Below are 22,911 nucleotides of genomic sequence, written 5' to 3' on the forward strand. Positions count from 1 at the left end.
GTGGTTTAAATGGGAATTGAAAGAAAACTATTGGATGTAATCATTAATTAGCATCTGGAATCCTCCTGCCACTTGAGGCTTTGGGCTTGCTGCAGTTGTAGACCTAAAATGAGAACTGCCAGTGGGAGACAGATCATATCAATAAGAAGGGACCCTTTCTAGAGGAAGTTTTGAAAATTTAAATTTTTTTTCTAAAAGTTCCAAAAATCACAATAAACACAATTTTTGTAGTTCCTGTCACCTTGCAGCTTAATCCAGTATCAACAGAGGGGCTTCAGGTGACTTGTGAGGTTCTTAAAATAATAGGTACTATTTTGTGCATATGGGATTATTTTCAGGGGGAGAGAATCCATGGTTTTATTTTTTTATCAGAGTCATAATGGACTTGATCAACCAAGAGAGGGTAAAATACCTGGCTGGTTTCATGAAGCCTTCCTTGACCTCTATCTCCAAGGGCCATTTCTCTTGCAGACCCTGTGATGTCTTTCCCCTTTTGGAAGGTAAATCTCGGCCTGCATCAGCCATAGCCCTCCCAGAAGCCACCTGGTAGAGAAAGAGGTTTGAAATCAGCACATGTGTGTGCTGCAGTCCCCACTGCACCACTTTCTTGTGTGTCTGTGGGTACATAGTTTAATTTAGGGCTGATACTTAGGAGATTAATATGGGGACAGCCGTTCTGTCTGTCAAAACATTGAAATACTTAGGCTCTGGTTAAAAATAGCTGCTTTCCCATCTTCCTGGACTACTTTGGCTCTTTCCAGGACTCCCCCCTCATCCAGAAAGTAAGAGGTTTTGTCATTGAAATCTAATTCTAAGGGTGATACAAAAAACATACTGGTGGACTAGACAAGTAAATGTCTTTATAAGATCACACATAACATATTTTCTTACAGGCCCTGCTGGTGTGACAAACTGGAAGTGCTGGGGCCTTACCCCATTGGGAACACCCCTCAGCCAATATTAGATGGGCAATAATTGTAAGTGCTCTAGAATCTCACCTCTCTGGTAGGACAATATTCCATTTCATCTCCCAGAGGTCCCTAACAGGGCTGTGCCCTGGTTTCCCATTGTGGTCATTAGTGAGCCCTGTATTGGCTATTTTCCTCTACCAATCTCACTTTCCCTATTCTCCACAAGTGCTTCCTGGAATCACTTCCAGAATAAGCTATCTGCACCCTAATCCTTGTTTCAGGGTCAGCTTCTGGGGGAACCCAGTCAAAAACACTTAAAAATAAATATTTACACATATGTTAATGTGTACATGATATAAAAATAAATATTTACACATATGTTAATATGTACACGATATTTTATAAATGTTGGGAAAAGAAAATTTTTCATATACAATCTCTTCCCCAACATCAATAAAAAGGCACATTGAGAAATGTGAGATTTAATATTCCACAGTGGACTGTCAGCAGTTTCAAAGCCCAAAGATGCCTGATAAAACATGTAATTTATTCAACCTCATTTCCTATGATCCTCCAATATTTGCTCAACTGTATTAATACTGTGGGACTCATCTGCCTTAGTTGGAAACCCTCTCCTTAAATTATTTTTAAAATTAACTAACAAAAATTTCTAACAAAAAACCCCCACTCTGTCTCTGAAATGTATATCATCCTGTATTGTTTTATGCTCTGGAAGGAACTTGTGGAACAAATAGTCCCATATGTCTCACAACATGAGATAGATTTTCCTTACCATTTTTCTCATCACCCTGCCTGCCCTTTATGAAATCTTCCCAGCCTTTCCCTAGCATTTATCTACTTGCTAGGAGAGATATATGTTAACATTTTTTATCCATGACTTAAAGTTCGGCATCGCCCATGGTTGTAGGATACTCTTCAAAATTTAGCTACATCTACACAAACCTGCTCACTCTTCCTGGGAAATCCATCTCTAGCTTTTTATGCTTGATGGGGCTGCTATGGCTACATTAGAGTTACCTACCATTAGGCATGTGATTTTCTGAAGGAGCCACTGATTTTAGGAAAGAGTGACAAGAAAGGGAGATGTAGATTTGATGAGGGTTGGAATTCTATTTCTCTCTCTCTCTCTCTCTCTCTCTCTCTCTCTCTCTCTCTCTCTCTCTCTTTCTACACACACACACACACACACACACACACACACACACACACACACACTGCAGATATCCAGGAATGGTTAATACATGGAGCCTGCTTTGCCCCAACACAATCCAAATAGAAATCCTGTTTATAGGATCAACAATGGCAAGAATCCTTGAAGCCTTTCTTTGGGGTACATGCCTCTGTGTTTAGTGGAGGGAGTGTGAGAAGAGAAAAGGGTAGTATGCCAGCCAAAGAGATCCACAATAAAACTCTCTCTATTCATCCCTGCCATCTCTATCATGACCTACCTCAGTAATTTGTTTCTTGCTTATGTGTTGTGCATTGACTAGAAGTTAGCTGATCCAGGCTTCTGTTCACCTGGGTTTGGTTCCAGGCTGCAGGTTGGTTTCAGGTCTGTTCCTCTTGTCTCTCAACATCCTTGGATGTGCAGAATATACACTGTACGTTCTTTTAGTTGTAATAAAAATTATAAGACGGAAGGTTTATTTCAAGCCTCTGCTCATGTCATATCTGTTAATCCCATTGGCCCATATTATCCACATAGTGAAGCCCCAAAGTCAAGAATCAGGGAAGTACTACACCCACAATGAGGCCATGGCAAGGTTGTATACATAGGTGTATAATAACAGAGTAGTAAAGAATTGGGACCAATGATTTGATCTACCATGTATCCTCATCTGGGCATCCCAGCACTTTAGATAGGCCATCAAATGGCACCACTACAGTGTCATAGTTTTAGTTATTAATATTTCTGAATTATCTACTAGACTCAGAGGCCAGGGCTGCACTTTTTCATCTTTGGATTACAAGGACCTAGCAAAGTATTTAGCACATAAAGACCAAAATAATCCAATATGAGTATAGGGATGCTCAACAAATGGCATCTTCAAAATAGAATAGAATAGCCTGGCCAGCATCATGGTTCAATTCCCAGTCAGGGCACATGCCCAGGTTGTGGGCTTGATCCCCAGTGTGAGGCATGCAGAAGGTGGCCTATCAATGATTCTCTCTCATCATTGATGTTTCTGTCTCTCCATCTCCCTTCCTCTCTGAAATCAATAAAAATATATTTTTAAAAGAATAGAATAGAATTGAATGACTTGAGGAAAGCCTTAAAAAATATGTCTTTTATCTACCCATTAGACATTTTTCTCTTAATACAGTATGCATAAAGTACTTACAAGTTTCATTTGAATCTTCTTACACTCACAGTAAGATGCAATTTTAAATTATCTATCAACTAATCTTTCTTTTTTAAACATGAGATATTTGAATATAAACATAAAAGAGTAATTGTGACTATTGACCTTCTATTCTTATCTCATTGTTGAATTTGGCCTCCAATTCTGTTTTTATTCACCTTTGTAAGAACTATCCTTCCTCACTTTTTTAAAAAATATATTTTATTGATTTTTTACAGAGAGGAAGGGAGAGGGATAGAGAGTTAGAGACATCGATGAGAGAGAAACATCGATCAGCTGCCTCCTGCACACCCCCTACTGGGGATGTGTCCACAACCAAGGTACATGCCCTTGACCGGAATTGAACCTGGGACCCTTCAGTCCGCAGGCTGACGCTCTATCCACAGAGCCAAATCGGTTAGGGCATTCCTCACTTTTTAATTGTCAAAATTCTATAGTTTATTCTTTTTGCTAAATTGTTTTATTGTATCAAATTTTTTTCTAGACCATGCACTGCTACCTATCCCATAATGCTTTTGTACCCAGTGTAATGATTATATATAATACATCCACTCCCATCTGTACTGGTTTGCATAATTCATATACCCTTAAAACTGCCCTAGCCGGTTTGGCTCAGTGAATAGAGCGTCTGAATGTGGACTGAAGGGTTCTGGGTTTGATTCCAGTCAAGGGCACACACCCAGGTTGTGGGCTCGATCCCCAGTGGGGGGTGTGCAGGAGGCAGCCAATCAATAATTCAGTCTCATCATTGATGTTTCTATCTCTCTTTCCATTCTTCTCTGAAATCAATAAAATTATATTTCAAAAAACTTTAACAACTACATTTAATGAGATCTATGTGCCAGACACTGAGCTTCATCATAGGTATTATCTAATTGTGTGACACTGAGGATGTGGTATATCAGGCACCTCCCCCAGCCAGGTTGTCTGATTTCAACCTCATGCACTTAACCATTAGGCTATATTGCCTCTAAAGTTTTGATCTTCAGAGTGTTGGCAAGGGCATGGACCACGGGCAGGAGACTTCAGCTCAAGTCTTTCTTTTCTGCCTCCCTTTGTGAACATAGGAGGAGCATTAGACAGTTGTGAGCCTTGGTTTCTTCTTGTGTAAGTGGGAGCTCATAATTACCGTATTGACCATGTAAGGGGTTGTATATTTTAGAAATGTATCATCCTGTGGAAATTCTAGGCAATCTTTATGTATTCATTTCTAGTGTCCCCTAACCCCCTGCACTGACCATTCTTCCATCAAAAAGTGATTTTGTTTCTTTGTTTCCTCTCTAAATTTGCTGACAAGGCACATTTGGTCTTCAGTCCTGAGAAATTTCATTTCCCTTGAGCCTTTCTATTTGTTTGTTGAACAAACCACACTTCACTAGCAAAGTCATAATCCCAGGCTTTCTTGATATTTCTTGATTCATTTACCCCTTGTCCTTGTGGCTTTACTGTTTTCCCAGGCTCACCACTCAAAAGAACTGCAGATTGTTTCTGTTATGTCTGCACTTGCCAAAGACCAAATGAGAATTTGAAAGCTTCAAATATTTTTTAAATTTGTACTTTGTCTAATTGGCCCCAACTATTTGATTATTTTGAAAACATGTCTCATTTTTTAAAAGTCTTTGACATAATTATTCAACTTTATAGCTTCTGTTTAGGGTTTTTATCTCTCTCTTCATTCATCAGTTACTGGGGATATGATGGTGAGACCAAACAACACAGTTTTAAATGTAGTCCCATTTAACTTGTGTTGGCCTAATAGGAAAACCACAAAGGCAGACCTCATATGTTAATGAAGCATTTGTATCTAATGCTCATTCCCGAGCCAAGATTTCTGAGTAATTAAAAAATAATTTGCAAAGCACTGGGAAAATTGAGACATTGTTTGACCTGTGGTTGTATAGGCATAATGTCTCCTCTCATATTTTTAGTGCCAGTTGCAGGTTAGATTCAGCAAATCATTATTATCCATTATTTTAAATCACTGTTGTTAAGTAGAATTGTACTGGTGTTATAGTTCCAAGTTACATTAATTTATAAATGTTTAAGGGCTTCAAATACTTTTATTCAAGAGTGGACATCCAAAAGAATTTTTTTTCTTTAAAAAGACTAATACATTACTCAAATTTGAAAAACACAAAAGCTTTCGATTTTTTTCTGAACCATCGCAAATACCAGATAGTAATGAAGATATATCCCTCCCCCACCTCTGCCATCACTACTTATTATATAAAATTGTATTGTAATAATATAGTTACCTATTATTCTAAACAATATATATGCATGCATATTACTGTATATACTATATATGCATACCCATATGTTACAATATGTGTATGGTACTCTGGGTGATGTCTTAAGGAATTTTTCGTGGGAAATTGACTATGGTTAACATATTGGATTTTTGAACCTCCACATATGATGTGGCTCAACTCCATTTGCATTTGTTTTAATATTAATTACTGCTAGTTAGAATGTAAAATGATAGAACCACTTTGGAAAAGTTTGGCAATTTCTTATAAAATTAAGCATAGACTTATCATAAGACCTTGAAATCCTGCTCCTAGATATTTACTCAAGAGAAATGGAAACATGGCCTCATAAAGACTTCTACACAAATGTTCTTAGTGACTTTATTCATGATAGCCAAAACTTGAAACAACTCAAATGTTCATCAACATGAGAATGGTTAAAAGTAATTCTGCTATGTTCATACAATAGAACACTATCCAGCACTTAAAAGAAGGGAATTAATGCACAAAACAACATGTATAAATCTCAAAGCCCTTTTGCTGAGTAAAAGAAGCCAGACACACAAAAATCACATACTGTGTGGTTACATTTATATGAACCTCTAAAAAAAGACAAAACTGACTTGTAGTGACAAGAAACACAAGAAAATTTTGGAAGATGATGAAAATATTCTCTATCTTTGTTGTGGTGGTGTTTATACAGGTATACACATTTGCTAAAACTCATGAACTGTACAAGAAAATTTTGTTTTATGCTACTTGGAGCTCACAAGGTTGATTTTAAGTAAGGAAAATATTTACCAAATTGAAAGAAAACACCACAATATTTAAAGTATCCATCATCAAAATCAATTCCTTTGAAAGATATGCTGTGCTTATCCCCGTGGTTCATGCTCTGACAGTGCTTATGTATCTGTCTTTCCTCAAATAACAAAACTCATGGCCAAGGTCATTCTAGGACCCCTGTCACTTTGCTTTCAGCCCAGTTCCTGGATTTCTCATCACCACCTTTATACTAGTAAATGGTTTCCATGATTTCTCAACTAATAACAAAATAGAACATCAACTGTCTATCCTTGGGACTGAGGTTAAAGTGTTCCCTATTTCAATTCAGAGCTGTCACCCAAAGGGTACTTGTATATATGTGTATGCTTAAGCCTAGTCTTTCATTAGACTAATAATTAATATTAATTACTTTTCTAGAATTGCTGTTCTATACATGCCTTGTTTTGTTAGAGTCTTAGACTCAGAGCCACTTACTCCAGTATTCCTTGTTGCTGGGCTTGTCTATGAGGCCAGCTATAATGGAAGCTGTTCTGATGTTCATATTCCTCGGTAGGGGAAGGTAAACTGCTCAGAGCATCATGTGCCATATTTTCCCAGCTTTCCATCTTCTTCAGCAGGGAGGACTTCTGACAGCTAAGCAGACTGCCTCATTAGAATTCATTGGGTAAGCTGATTCTCCATTTAACTGATGAGGGAATTCTTATAGCAAGGGGGTGGGGAAGTGGTTTATTCTTTAATAAAGCTGCTTTCTTCTGCTTTTCTCTTGGTGGGAGGGGATGGCTGATAGACAATCTAAAATAGCCTGTATAGGAGATACCAGGAAACAACAAACCATTCTCGATCAAGTAAGAGTGAAAATCATTTCCCAAGATCTCCTTATTTCACATATCACACTTTCCTCTTGAAAACAGTGACTACACTTTATTCCCCTCAGAGAATAGAAAGTTCATGCCAAGTTGACATTCCTTTATCCCTAAAAGCTCCTTATGCACAGGAATTCTGGTCTTTCAGTAAAGAGAGTGGAGGAAGGAGAGAATGTTCTGTTAGGTCACATTGATTTGTGTCACATGTTGCAGAGCAAGACCTGAGTTTTTACTTTAGCTTCAAGCATTAAACTTCAGGAGGTTTTCAGGACCATCAAGTCAAACCCCTTTGTTTCATGAAGGCAGAAGCCAAAAAGTGACATGAAAAATCCTTCAGTTGACACTCTGATGTCCTTTCTGATCCAAGATCCTAAAGACCACACATTCTTTTAAAAAAAATTACTGAGGTAACATTGGTTGATAACATTATTTAAATTTCAGGTGTATAACATTATAATTCAATACCTATATACACACTCTATTGTGTACTCACCACTAAAAGTCTAGTTTTCATCTGTTAACATATATCTGACTCCATGTATCCATTTCACCTTCCCCCATCCCCTTTCCACTCTGGTAACCACCAATCTGCTATCTAAAGACAATTTTAAAGGCATCTCTGTGTGGTCACTTCATGTGTGCTTTCCAGTATGATATCATCCAGTCAGTTAGTCTCCTTGCCTGGCAACTGACTTCCCCACAGTAAGCATCCTCAGACCTGGCAGAAGCTACAAGGCTTTCTGTGACAGTCTTGGAAGCCCCAGAACATCATTTATTCTTCATGCCAATGCCAACTAAGTTACTAAGGTGCGTCCACATGCAGTAAGTTGGGCATTGATGTTTCCTCTTGCTGGATAAGAAGCTAAGATTTTTTTTACCATCGTCAATCTATCACATGGTCATACTTACAAGTGCTTATTAACATGCCCTAGTGATAACTTCTAACACTTTGGTACCCATTTGACCATGTGTATTCTCCAAAAGTATATCTATCACTATCACTCTTCTACATATGAGAATCTATGCATTGGGATCTAGGTTGGATTTTGTTTTTGTTTTGTTGGGATGTGGCAAGGAGTAGGAGGGGAGCATGTGCTGTAAATTCTGTAATTCTGCTGTGGACTTCTGCTTCTTCCAATCCTAAAACCCTGCTTCATAGTGCAGTTATCTTAGGAGCTTTATCTATGGCTGAGCACCAGGAAAATCATGCAATTTTCAGTTGTCTTCATGGTGCCTTGAGTAACTCAGAGAGTTATAATTCCATATAACATCTTGTCTTTACTGCCCAGCTGCCCCATGAGGTCAGCACCATAGAATTTCACTGTTTCTACTATTATCAACTGATAATACCTCTAGCCCTATTTTTCAGATGAGTTCAGATAAGTAAAGTAACTCAGTGAGGTCACTTAACTAGTAACTGGCAAATCCCAGCTTCAAATTACAGTAGGCTTAATGCTCAAACCCATACCTCCAACCAACCCCTTCCATTCATCCTAACTTTATGAAAGGAAAAACTAAAAATCAGAAAGCTATCTGACATGCTTCATTTCCCAGAGTGGGTGCAGCAAGCACAGAAACATAACCATCTGATTCTGATATCCTGGAGTGTTAACCTCTCATAAAGTGTGTTTTGTGTTGCCTATAGCAACAGGATATTGCTGCTTCCAATTGTGGGAACTACTTCCAAGGCATAGCATCTTGAGTAGTCTAAGAGCAATGGGAACATTATTGAGTGCATAGGGCTGGAAAAATTCAGTGCATTTTTTAACAACTTAAAATATAAACTGAGAACAATGAAGACTAAATTTGGAGAGGAAAATATATAGTTTAGGACATAGTTAAATTGAGCATAAACACAAACATGACTTAAAGCCACCATGACAGGGTGGGATTTTGTATTTTTTAATTATTATTATTACCAGTTCCCTCTCATTAGAGCTATAAAGAAACTATGGATGCATTATTGGGCTGGTGCTGGAACAGGTCCCATTTATCTTTTGTCAACTATTTCTTCATTGTGCTTTCATTTTATTTAACATTCACATGGCACCAGTTTCATCCCTACTGACAAGTCAAGCCATTGAGAGCAGGGAGTTTTCCAGCCCTCTGTTAGCAACTGTGCAATGTTGAGGCCAGAGACCTTCTGCTTTGTTCTGTGTGACTTTCCCAGCTGTGTTTCTATTGCCTTAGCTCTTTCTGTCCCCATGCCCTCTTGCTTAAATCCATGCAGGGATAGAGTATGGCTCTCAGTACAGCCATAGTCTACAAAGTAATGAACTGAGGTGTGGCCAGATACAAAATGCTTTCTATAAAAATGTCTGTTGCCTCTGGATTTCTATAAATGGCCTTGGCCCATGAATGTCCACCGTTGCTAAGATGGAATGAGTTTGGGTATATATCTCAGGCTTTAACAAAGAAAAGAAAAACTAGTCCAGAATGCTTCCTGGAAGACTTATCTGTATAATTCATTAATCCTTTTATCTGTAGCTGATTCTTTTTCCCCTGTATTCATTCAACAAGCAGTTGTTCAGGTCTTGTATGCCAAGAACTGGATGAATAGATATTGGACATGCAAATTTAAATATAAAATGGTCCCTGGACTCATATTCTGGTAGCTTCTAGTGCAGTGGCAAGGCTTCCATACTCCTGCTTTTAAATGTTTCCTTGTTCCTTTCCCTTTTTCTCACCTAGTCTCTTCCTGCTTCCCACTTTTACAAACTTACCTCTTACTTAAGTTTTGATGTTATATTATTAAATTCACTATAAATTTTCATCACTGTCTGTAAAAGTTATTACTGTAAGTTATTATTAGTATTTCAAATGAAGTTGCACTTTATTCATATTATCCTTTAATTTGATTGTGATGTCTATGTATTCTTTTATCTCTAATCATTTTCAGATCTTTATTTTATATTCTTCTTCAGATTTTTCTATTATTTCCAGTGGCGAGACTACATTCTTCCTCTTTGTTGCATCTGTCAGCTATTCCTTATGGTAGTTCACTTCCTTGTGTAACTCATCATTATTTTAACTGTAAGTCTATCTCTGGCTTTTGTTTCCCTCTTTAGGGGTCCGGATAGCTTCAGAGTGATTTCACACTTACTTGTGCCAAGGCTCTAGGGCAGCCGTGGGCAAACTACGGCCCGCGGGCCGTTGAAATGAATAAAACTAAAAAAAAAAAAAGACCATACCCTTTTATGTAATGATGTTTACTTTGAATTTATATTAGTTCACACAAACACTCCATCCATGCTTTTGTTCTGGCCCTCCGGTCCAGTTTAAGAACCCATTGTGGCCCTCGAGTCAAAAAGTTTGCCCACCCCTGCTCTAGGGTCTCTCCCATGCCTTGGAACAGTTTTTATGATAATTTCTCATCTTGAGTTTTCTAAATCCACAGATACCATTAATTCAAACATCACATCTACAAGGATCTCCCTTTTCGTTGGCCTAAGGCCACTTGCAGACAGCTTGGAACAGACTAACAAATCTCAGAGAGCAGAGAGTGTAGGAATAGATTAATCAAAGAACATATATGCAAAACCCATGGCCACAGACAATAGTGCAGGGAAGGCCTAGGAGGAGGGAGAAGGTGAAGGGGTCAGAGGGTGGGAAAAGGGGAAATCTGTAATACTTTCAACAATAATGATAAATTTTAAAAAATTGGGGAGAGGTAATGCTATATTTTATCCAGACTTTCTATGTATTATGGCAGGAAAGTTTCTTTGATTTACTTCAAAATATTTTAAAACATTTTGAGTACCTATAATATTCCACGCACTGTGCCATTTATAAATTGTCATCATTTGGAACCTATCTACCTCTTCCAAGATGTTTTATTAGAAACAACAAATTAGGAGATGAGATGGCCAGTGCTGCTAGAAACAGGTACAATGACATGGACAAATAGAGCTGAGAACTCATAATAGTAAAGAGGTGAGGAAAAAAGCTAAATGAAACAAAACAAACCATGATGTTCTGGAGTCAAATAGTGTGGGGGAGAAATTCACAAGCAACTCACCTATATCACATAATAACATCATCTTATTACATCACAATGTAATAGCTGATATTCATAGAAATGTCCCTGTTGAGGAATCTTCCCCTAGTGGAAACTCTAGCTGCTGTTGTCATTATGTGTTTAAAGCATTTTGATGTTATGTATCAGACACCTGAAGACTGTGAGAGCTCATGCAACTAGGGCTGTGGAGATAGGGATCATGTGTGACAGTGGTGGAGTAACTCAAATGTGTCACCAGGGGTAACATGAGTGGGAGATGATCTGTCAATGACCATTCAGTAGACTTCAGTTGTATTAATTATATCTGTCCCACATATGAACTGAGAACTAGATGTTTCACATTACCTAGTAACTGGAATTGAGTGGGAGGCCCAATTGGGACACTGGTTTTAAAATGGGAATTGGGGGTGGATAGGGATAGTGCTATAAAAAATAGCCTAAGACAACCTCATGAATTCCAGGGAATATAGGAAAGCTTCCATTAAAGTCTTAGGCTACCAGCAAGCAGGGCTAGTAGCTTAAAGTAATAACAAGAAGCCCAGATTCACCTGAAGCAAGAAGTTGCCTTGGAAATTTGCTCATAACTTCTCTTCAGGCAACAGGGACAAGCCATACAGTGCCTTTCTCAACTGGGCAAGAACCAGAGGAGGACACTCCAGTTCAAGGCTGCTGCAGAAGACATGATTGTGCTCTTTAGAGACTGGCAGGTGACTGAGGAGAGTGCTGAGCTTCTTACTCAGACAGAAGCAAACACCAAAGGTGGTGACCAGGTTGGGCTGACTCTAGGTAACCTTTGAAAGTGGATGAAGATTTTTCCAGCATCTTCCTTTTCAGTACCAGTTGCTGTCTCATAGGGTTCTCTCTTTTTATCCTTAGCCCAGTTCCCTCCGTTTTTCTCTGGCTATATAAAAAACCCCAAGATGCACTTAGGGGGCAATTTGTGTCTGGAGTTCTGAGCCCACCCCTAACTGTGTTGCCACTACTGTCAGTCTGAGTGCTGCACATGTCTTCTGCCCCTTCTTCCCTTCTGTCATCATTATAGTCTAGGTTATTCTTTCTATTTAGGCAAACCACTTTTAGCCAATTTTTACCATCAGGCCTGCCTAGAGGTCATCTGCCCTACCTACCCTTCTACAAGTGGAGTTGTCAATAACTTACAAATGTACAATTATTGAACAGAGAATATTGGGAAGCACAAAATTTTCTTAGAAGCTGCCTATGATTACTCTTGATTGCATTAAGAGAGAGAGAGATACAGGGACTTAACCTTGATAAATTGTCAAGCATTATTCCCTCTTCCCTCATTTCTAGCCCCCTCCCCTTAACTCTATTGAATTTGTAATGGCACAATCTTTCATTTCCCCAAATTGTATTATATAGGCAGAATACATATATTCTCTGGAATTGGAATTCCCATCTCATGACCTCGTTTGGCCAGAGGTTCAGCTATGATTTTCCTCAAAGTTCACATCCCCCTGCAGGACCCATAACCTTCCTATTATTGCAATCTATTGCACATGGACGTTATACAGAACCGAGTTTAAATCAAAAAAGGATACCAGGAAAACATTTTTTAAAAGCTTCCTTATCCATGCTTGTCAGCTTGAAAACAGAATACTGCATTTATATTTTTCCATTGCTGTCTTAAATCTTTTGTGCAGGGAGATGAAGTATAAATAAATGAACACATTGGTAAATCTTCATTTTGAGGCAGAGAATTGTGTAAGTTACCCCTTGCCTTAGCATATAAAGTTATTTCTATCAAACAATGTAGTTAATATGGAGAACACTAATGTATTTGATCTAGTCTGCACTAAAGTCACTAGGGAAAAAAAGATGATAGCACAAACCCTGACAGTTAAGATGTAGCCTGGAGTGCCTCTCTTTCTAGGGTCAGAATTGGCCTCAGAAGGAAAGCCAGGTTTTCAGCAAGGCAGGCCAAATGCATTTTCAGTAAGACCTGAGAACAGACATGAAACCCTGTTTTTCTGTGGTTGGGCTGATTTTATTCATCCATTCAATAAGTATTTATTGAGCACCTATTATTACACATGGTTCTTGGGCTCTCAAGTCCTTGAGTATGGTCTGTTACATAGCTTTATTATTTCTTTTTTTAATGTTTTTTATTGATTTTAGAAAGAGGACTGGAAAGACAAAGAGGGATAGAAATATCAAAACATCAATGATGAGAATTGATGATTGGCCACCTCTTGCACACCCTCTACTATGGATTGAGCCTGCAACCCGGGCATGTGCCCTGTCCTGGAGTCTAACCATGATTTCTTGGTTCATGGATCAATGCTCAGCCACTGACCCACACTGGTCAGGCTGGCTCTGTTATTTCTGTGTAGTTCAGCTTTTCTGCAAGGCTTCAACACTTTTGGTTGTGTTTTTGTTATATTCATCCCAGCAGTTTTTTCACCTCTATTGCATCACTGGGTAACTTAGCAGGCCCCTCATGGTTGGTTAAATGCAGATGTTCTGTGACTGAAACCAGAGCTTAGAAATGGCCCAAGTGACAGACCATGGGAAGGTGGCAGAACAGCAGCTGTGGGCTCAGGCTCCTGCCAGTTGGCAGCTGTTAACTCTCCCCTGGAAAACCAGGGAGAACCTGATGGTGCCAATCCAAGAGACGCCAGCCTCTGGAAAGAGATGTATTTTCTTTGCTATAACCTTGAATTGTGAATAATTATCCACAGTTGGCCAGTCAGCTCACATCCCCATGCACATATATTGTTGGCTTACTCAGGTGGTGGGTGGTGTCCTTTGTGCCTGCTAGCCTGGATGAAATGCCTCAAGTTGACTTGTTGATAGCAGTTTGTTGGCAGAGGCTGTGGGACTGTTGTCCTATGTGCAAGCCAGGGGTTTGATAATGGCCAGACTCCCAGGTGAGAATCCTTTACTCCTTATTGTTTTTCCATCTCCTTTCTTTGCTAATCCACCACAGACTTCCCCACAAAGACAAGTCAACAGTGATGTAAAGGGCAACCCTGAGTTGGCTGCAAATTACAACCAGAGTAATGTTTTAAAGTCTTCCTTGAGAACCTACCTTCTCTTCAAGCCAAATTTATGTGCTTAAAAAGTTTTTTAAAAGTTGGTGCCCTTTATTTTCCCTGAGTTTAAGTCTAAAGGTGCATAAGTATCTGTGCCTATTTGTGTGTGTGCTCTAGTATATGGGTATGTGTTTGCATGAGGAATTCATGTTGTAAGTGTGAAAAAGAAGGGCAGTTCAGCATAAAATAATAACAACCATGAAACAACAAAAGCACTGATGATGGAATAATGCTATTTGTAGCAGTTAGTTTTTGGTGTATAACAAATCAACCTCAGAGTTAGTGGCTTGAACCAACAGTCATTACTTGCTAAATATTTTGTGGCTTCTGCTTTGAGCTGACTCAATGGGACTGGATGGTCTAGAATGGACTCACTCAAATGTCTGGAGCCTCAGTGGGAATGGCTGCTACTGTTGGGATTGCTGGAGCCTCTCTGTCTACATAGTCCCTCATTCTCTAGTAGGTTATCCTGGGCTTCTTCACATGGTAATGGAAGTACTGCCAGCTGTAAGGAAGAGCAAGCCTCAATTTGTAAGTATTTTTCAAGCCTCTGTTTACATCATATTTGCCAATACCACATTGGCAAAATCAAGTCTACTGATCAAACTTGCAATTCAATGGGTGATGGTTGAATAAAAAGACTCAGTATCTTGAGAGGAGAAACTGCAAAGAATTTGTGGCCATTTCTTTATACTCTACTACACTGTGGATGGTGGCATAGGAAATAAGAACAGGATTTAGAGAACAACCAAATCACAGGTCATTTGCTTAATGGCTGAGTAACCTTAGATAATTAGCTCCCTTCTGAATCTCCACTGGATGAAAGATTCCATTTATACGTTTTTACCATATGCAAGTGCTATGCCTATGTGCTAGGCCCAGGCTATGGCAGGCATGAGATACATAGTAAATGTCATGGTCTCACCCTCATGGAGATGCCAATATAGTGAATATTATTTGCAAAAGTGTTTTTAAAACTACAAATCATGGTTCAAATTGTCAGTGCTATGTGTCACATGCTGATGGCTTCCTTTCTCCCCTTTTATCTCTTTGTGACATTTCCTCTGCCACCATTCCTGGTACAATTAGAATCATAAGGGTCCACCTTGCCTTAGCAGGTAGTAGCCTAATATTACAATGTTGTTGACAGAGTGTGGACTGGTTCCACACTGCTTTTGTGGGTCAATTCATGGGGAGGTGACCAATTTGTCCAGCCAGATTTCAGTGGTTTTCTGTTTGTATCTGTGCCTCCCTCTTACAATTTTAGCCTTTGTTTTCCCCCAATCCCCTCTCCTCCCCCTCTCTCTCTCTCACACACACTGACATACATCCACATACACCCCGCCAGGATTTTAATAGTTAGAAAAGGATAATGAATAGGGAAAGATGGGGTCTCTTGCTTCAATTGTTTTTTCTATTTTTTAATTGATCTTTATTATTGAAAGTACTACAGATGTCCCCTTTGTTTTTGTTTTTTGTCCCCCTTGACTCCTTCCACCCTGCATCCACCCTGCATCCACCCTGCCCAGGCTTTCACCACACTATTGTCTGTGTCCATGGGCTATGCATATCTATATCCTATATAATAAAAGAGAAACATGTAAATTGACCATCCCTCCACTACACTCACCAGCCAATCAGGAGTGAGTATGCAAATTAACCTGACAAAGATGGTGGGTTAATTTGCATACACAGGCACCGGGCAGAGAGCAGCGCAGGAGAGCTGGCGGCTTGGAGGACTTGGCAGAGTGGGAGGCCATGGGACAGAGACAGAGCAGGAAGGAAAAACCAAGAGCATGGGGAGCATCAGGAATTCTGGGAATAGTAGTTCTGGTGGCAGCCCCAGGACCGGAAGTGGAAGCCCAGAGCACAGGGAGTACCAGGAATGCTGGGAACCATAGTTCTGGTGTCAGACGGATCTCCTAGACCAGCGGTTCTCAACCTGTGGGTCGCGACCCCCCTTTGGGGGTCGAATGACCCTTTCACAGCAGTCGCCTAAGACCATCAAAAAACATATATATAATTACATATTGTTTTTGTGATTAATCACTGTGCTTTAATTATGTTCAATGTGTAACAGTGAAAATACATCTTGCATATCAGATATTTACATTATGATTCATAACAGTAGCAAAATTACAGTTATGAAGAAGCATCGAAAATAATTTGATGGTTGGGGGTCACCACAACATGAGGAACTGTATTAAAGGGTCGCGGCATGAGGAAGGTTGAGAACCACTGGCCTAGACACTAGAGCAAAGTGAGCCTGGAGCAAGTTACTGCTGCGGTGGGGGGTGGAGGGAAAGCAAAGGTGAGAGACATAAGTAAAATCAGAGTGTCTAGGAAAAATTAAAGGGAAGATATCCTAAAACTTCCAGGAACTCTCCACCAATGAAGCAAAGAAAAAAAATGCCTCTATTATTCTGTGAGCAACAAACCAAACTGGGTTTGGTGTCTCAGACAATTCGCTCATATGATTGCAAAGACAGACAGAAACTCCCAGATTGGAGAGGGCTACCCTGAGGGCTCCCAGATTGGAGAGGTGCAGGTCAAGCTGAGGGACCCCCACACCCCCCTGTGCACAAATGTTGTGCACCGGGCCTCTAAAATATATATATATATATATATGAAGAGGTAATATGCAAATTAGCCTGGGACGCCATAACGGGTCATGGCCAGACAGGAGGAGGTTGTGAGTGCAGGTGAGGCCCAGAATGGAGACGGAGACAGAGACAGGGTGTCCTGCCCAAGCTGGCATGGTGGCTCAGGCGGCCCTGGAGCAGACACAGGCAGGGAGGCCGGGGGATGCTGCGAGTGTCAGGCACGGGTCCCAGCCGCCTGCGGCACTGGTCTGGCCTAACTCCTGTGGTGGCTGGCGCTGCGCAAGTAAGACTCAGGGTCCCGGCCCCCCCGTGGGGTGCCTCCTTGCATGGTGGGAGGCGAGGCACCTCCTCGTGCAATTTCAATCGTGCCCTGGGCCTCTAGTATGCATATAAGTTCCCTGGTTAATGTCTCCCCACCCACCCACCCACCAATTGGTTTTTTGAACAAATTTTAAATTAATTGGCTGTTTTGTCTGTCTGGAGATTTTATTATGTGTAGAAAATACCAGAGCATCTAGAAAACTTTGAGTTGCAATTATGAAGCCTAACTAGAATCATGTATAACTACTTCTCAGCAGCACAGGCAGGATACCATGTCTTGGGGGGAAAAGACACTGATGATTTGGGCTGACCTTGTTGTACCCACTAGTTCATTGTTTCTCAGTCTCTAATATATGCATGAATCCCCTGGGCGGGGGGGGGAATTCATGTTAAAATACAGACTCTGATTCAATGGTCCTGGGTAGGGCCCAGGATTCTGCATTTATAACCAACTCTCAGGTGAAGCTTATGCTGCTAGCCAGCAGGCTCTAATTGGGGTAGAAAGGCATTCGGCTCCAAGTGCTTCAGGTAAACTTACCTGTGCCTCAGTTTCCTCCTCTGAAAAGTGGAGTGAATAATAATCTCTCTTGCAAAGGATTGTAGTATTTAATGCAGGCAAAACTTAAAGCAGTTTTAGTCAGGTAAAACTTAAAACATATATGGTAAGCACTCCATAAATGCTAGTTATCACTAGTATTAATCTTTTATGCTCTTGCATTTGTCTTTTTGAATTTTATACCAGCTTATACCTACAGGCTGCCACACATGCTCCTTACTGTGCAACTGGTTGAGCCAGGCTGCCAGCAATCCCTGCCTTTCCCACCTCACTGTAGCTCCTCCCCATATGTTCATGGGATAGTAGAATCTTAGATTTAGAGCGGGTTAGGTGGTCAGTTAGTTCCACCTAATATTAGGGACTTTATGGCATACTTGCCACCTACATAAGAGACCCAGACCTAGGGAGGGAGAAATAATATAGAGTCCTCCACAAGTAGAGACACAAAACACTTCCAAGCCAGCCCCTCTCTGCTCTCTTCTCATTTATGCTAGCCATGCTGGGGCATCCCAGGTAAATCCCTGTGCCCCAGGAAACTTTGCTTCCAACCTAGAAAACTCAAAGTTGTGGATCAGGTGTCTCTAAAGTGAGGCATAAGAACACCAATCGGTGTCAAGACAATCTGTTTGGGTGGAAGCAGAAAGTAATGAAACTCTATCATCTATCTATAGTCACCTAAAAAATAAAGAAATCAAGCAAAGCAAATATCACATGATTTCTATGTAAACCTACATCTATTAGTAAATGGACCTAAAATGTTTTACCATTAGGTGTGAAGGATCCAAACAGTTTAGAGATTGTGTCTAGAGACTACAAAGTTCACTCTTTCGTGGGTAAGAAGAAAAGTTCTCTCTGTGGGGTGACAATTGTGTTCACCATCCTTTCACTTTCTTCCCAGGAACCCAGAAAGGGGTCTTTTCCATCTCCCTTGCATTTATTAGAGATCATGTAACAAGTTCTGGCCTGTATAATGTGGGAGGAAGTGATTCACCTGGCACCCAGGCCTGGCTCCAAGGTTCCAGCAGAGGGTAGAGCCAACAGTGGAAGGTGCCTGGGTCTGACCTAAATGGGAGATGAGCTCCCAGAAAAGCAACCAACCTAGGAATACCAGTGATAGACTTTGTGTGGGCAGAAAATAATCATTCTTTGTTTTAAAGCATTGAGATTTTAGGGGTTTTGTTACTGCTACATATCCCAGCCATCCTGATTAACACAGGATAGAGCTCCCTCTTCTTTCCCAGCTCCATTGTCTCAATGGGCCAAAGACCTTCTTGATCCTGGTCATTTAACCTCTTAATACCTTCACTGCCAGTGATGTTGTAGCACAGAGTACAAACTCTGAAATCAGACTACCTGGATTCAAATTCCAGCTCTGACACTTATTAACAGTATAATCTTCTGAGAAGCTATTTAGCCTCTTTCTCACTTTATTTCCTCATCCCAAATAAGAAATAATATTAGCATTTTTTAAGGTTCTTAGAAGAATCAAATGGGAAAATCTTTGCAAAGTAAGTCAGCACAGTGCCTGACATAGTAAATGCTTAATAAATATTAATTTTTGGTAACTGCAAGGTTACTTTCCTTCTGCAACCATGAAGGCTTTATCAAAATAAAAACAAACAAACATGATTGTGTCACTCTTCCCCCACTGCCTTCTCCCAACCCCCAGCCTCCAGGCATGTGGAGTGGTAGAACTGGTCTGTCAGGAGTGTCCCTCTCAACCATCCCCAGTCCCCAATCCTGCAAATCAAAGATCAGTGGAAAATTTATGTAGGGCTTTTGCTACTCTGGTCTCTGTCTCTTGGCTGGACTAACAATATAATAATCAAGGCATACAATCCCAACAGAGGTTACCCTGCCTCTACTGGAGCTTTGTGAAGTATCCACTCTCATTATTAGGCAGACTTGTGGAGGAATTTTCTGTGTGCTAAGTGAAAATCCACCTTCTTCTTAACTCAGAATAAGCCTACCATTAGTTCAAGGCTTCTCAAACTGTAGCAAACATCAGAATTCCCTCGGAGGGCTTGTTATAAAAGAATGCTGGGTCCTACTCCAGAGTTTCTGATTTGGTAGGCTTGGGGCAAGGCCCAAGACTTCGTATGTCTAACAAGTACCCAGGTGCTATGGATGCTGCCAGTCTGTAGAGAGCCTTTCAGAAATTTAAAGACAGGAGATGGGTCCCCCAATTCTTTCCCCAGTTACTTCTACAAGTTAAGAGGACTTGGAGAAGTAACTTATTTCCCTACCCTGTGTCAGGCTCTATCCCTTGTCCCGGTTATCTAAAGATGAAAAATACTTAGCCAGGGGTTCTCAACCTGTGGGTCACGACCCCTTTGGCGGTCGAACGACCCTTTCACAGGGGTCGCCTAAGACCATCCTGCATATCAGATATTTACATTACAATTCATAACAGTAGCAACATTACAGTTATGAAGTAGCAACGAAAATAATTTTATGGTTGGGTCACAACATAAGGAACTGTATTTAAAGGGCCAGAAGGTTGAGAACCACTGATAGACTCTGTCCTCAGGGAGCTTACAATTATGTAGATAAGAGAGAAAAAGAATCTACTACAATGACAAAAATAATACCACTCTGTGCCTACTATGAATGTGGCTATCCCCAACATTGGGTGATTGAACAGTGAGCAAAATCTTTGCCTCATAGAATTCTTCACCATTGACAGAGATTGACCAATGAACAGAAAATTATAGTTTAATGTGAGAGCACAGAGCAAGAACCCCAAACTCCAACATGTGGCTTGAGTGTATGGTAATGCTTTCTGGGGCACGTGATAGCTAGGATAAAACACAGATGATAAATAGGAATTAAATAGGTAAGGGATATGGTGGTTGATTCAAGTGGAGGTAAGGGATATACAGGAGGCTGGTGCAATTCAGGATTAGTGAAGAGTGCTGTGTGGCCTAAAAGAGACTGTGTATGGCATCCAGCTGCCTGGGAGTGGGCTGGACGAAGAATGATGAGAAGTGAGGCTAGAGCAGGAAGAGACTGACACTTCCCAGGTGAATCTTCATGATCCCTGAGAGCATCTTATTTCTTCCCTTAGGGTGGCATTTGATATTATAGATCCAGACCCTACATTCAGTCCACTGTTCATTTGGGAAATGAAGAACAGTTTTGTTCTATGTGTTAATCTGGACAGCTGGAAGCATGACATGCAATAGAGGATTAGACATTGTTCAAAGACCCAGCAGGACATGTCTGGCCTGGGAACCTCATCCCTGCATTAAGGCCAAGTACTTAGCAATGGGTCATACGTATGCTACAGTGTGTAAGTGTGTGGGTATGGTGAGGCAGTTAGGAAGAGCTCATGGGGAATTTTATGGAAAAAATCTAGAGGGGGGTGGGTTGAAAAAAAATGAAGCAAATGAAGAATTCAAAGGGAGCAAGAAGAGGGTAGAAAAGAAGATGGGAGGTGAGGGGAGAAAAGAGGAGAGGAGAGGTGGGAAAAAGAGGGAAACAATATTCCAGGAGGCAGAACTGAAGATGAGACTGTGTTGGTTAAGCCAGTGAATATGTTAGCAGGTTTTAAACAGAAACACTTTTTAAAGAAAGCAATCCTGAAAACTGGGAGAATCTGGTAGAGGTAAAGTACAACACAACTCCAAATGCAAACAGACCTGTTTTTGAGTCTCATCTTTGGCACTGACTTACTGTGTGACCTTGGCAAGTTGCTTAAATTCTCTGTCTCAGAATTCTCATCTGTGAAAAATAATAATAAAGGCCAATTCACAGGGTTGTTAGGAGACTTAAATGAAGTTCAAATGTGCAGCTCCTGATTCACAGGGCATTCAAGAACTGTATGTTTCTGTGCTATGCCTTCACCTGAAATCTAAAGAGAAAGTAATCCCCTTCTGATGAGAGGGCCAGCTTGAAGAACTGAAATGTCAAGGCTCATGGAGCTTTGATGGCAAGGACTATTGCTGAGTGTGGAAAGGTTCAGTTGATCTGTAAACTGACTATGTGCCATGGCTCAAACAGGCATGTGGGTGCTGGAAGTGCTGTGAGAGAAGAAAAGCTAGCTCTAGAGGAATTATCTTTGATGGAGAAAATGTCCACATTTTCAGAGCAAAGAGCAAAGCTAAGATTCACTGGTAGGAAAACAGACCCTTGAGCTTTGTATTCAGCAAGAATATAAACAGGTTTCTTTGTTATCTTTAGTAGTGTGTACCTTAAAAGTGAATATGGTACAATCCTATATAATAAAGAGGTAATATGCAAATTGACCCTCACTCCATCACACTGTCACAAGATGGCTGCGCCCACAGAGGAGGTGGGGCTCCTGTAACAAGCCGTAAAGAGTGATCAGCAGGGACCTGAGGCTGCGTGGTTCTGGGGCAGGGGACCTGAGACTGCGCCTTCCGCCCAGTGGGGCTTGACAGGGGACCTCAGGCCACACCCCCCCGCCCCAGGCCGGGGGACCTGCAGGTGCGCTGGGGGATCTGAGGCTGCACTCCCTGCCTGGCACCGGACTGGAGGACCTGAGGCTGCACCCCCTGTCCAGCAGAGCTTGACAGGGGCCCTGAGGCTGTGCCCCATGCCTGAAACCGGGTTGGGGTACCTGAGGCTGTGTCCCCCCATCCGGTGGGGCTTGATGGGAGTGGGGCCAGCTGGGTCTGGATCTCACCCAATGAGGGTGGGGATGGCCGGCACTGGGTCTCACATGATTTCGAGGTGCATGTGGGTGGGCAGGAAGTTGACTCTGGGTCCCACAGCATGCCCCAGACTCTGACAGAAGGAAGATTTTCATATACATTTTACTAATTTTCTTTCATCTCTGACACTTCTATTATAGAGAAAGGGCAAATAGCAATGTTAAAATACTTCCTCTAGTTAATCCCCTTTTAATGTGCACGAATTTCATGCACCGGGCCACTAGTCTCTCTATATAAAAGGCTAATATGCAAATTGTCCCTGCGAGAGTTGGACGGGGACACCAGGAGTTTGATTGCTTGCTATGACATGTGCTGATCACCAGGCGGTGGTGTGAAATGAAGGAAGGCCCCGGCCAGCAGCCAGAAGGCCCTGATCAGCCCTGATCACCAGCCAGGCCTAGGGACCCTACCCATGCATGAATTTCATGCACCTGGCCTCTAGTATATTATGGACAGGAATAATGATTTGTACATCATTTTATAGTTTGAAA

At 41.0% G+C, this 22,911-nt stretch overlaps 1 long non-coding RNA gene across 7 annotated transcripts in view; it reads left to right on the forward strand.

Annotated features, from left to right (window-relative positions):
* Positions 1-22,911, forward strand: part of LOC118653895 — a 159,549-nt gene that overhangs the window by 120,199 nt on the left and 16,439 nt on the right. For all 7 annotated transcript variants that reach the window (XR_004966912.1, XR_004966914.1, XR_004966909.1 and 4 more), the window contains one exon: positions 14,725-14,795. This is a non-coding gene — a long non-coding RNA (uncharacterized LOC118653895). The remainder of the gene's footprint in view (positions 1-14,724; positions 14,796-22,911) is intronic.

Source organism: Myotis myotis, unplaced genomic scaffold (genome assembly GCF_014108235.1).
Source record: "Myotis myotis isolate mMyoMyo1 unplaced genomic scaffold, mMyoMyo1.p scaffold_m19_p_4, whole genome shotgun sequence".
Taxonomy (NCBI): domain Eukaryota; kingdom Metazoa; phylum Chordata; class Mammalia; order Chiroptera; family Vespertilionidae; genus Myotis; species Myotis myotis.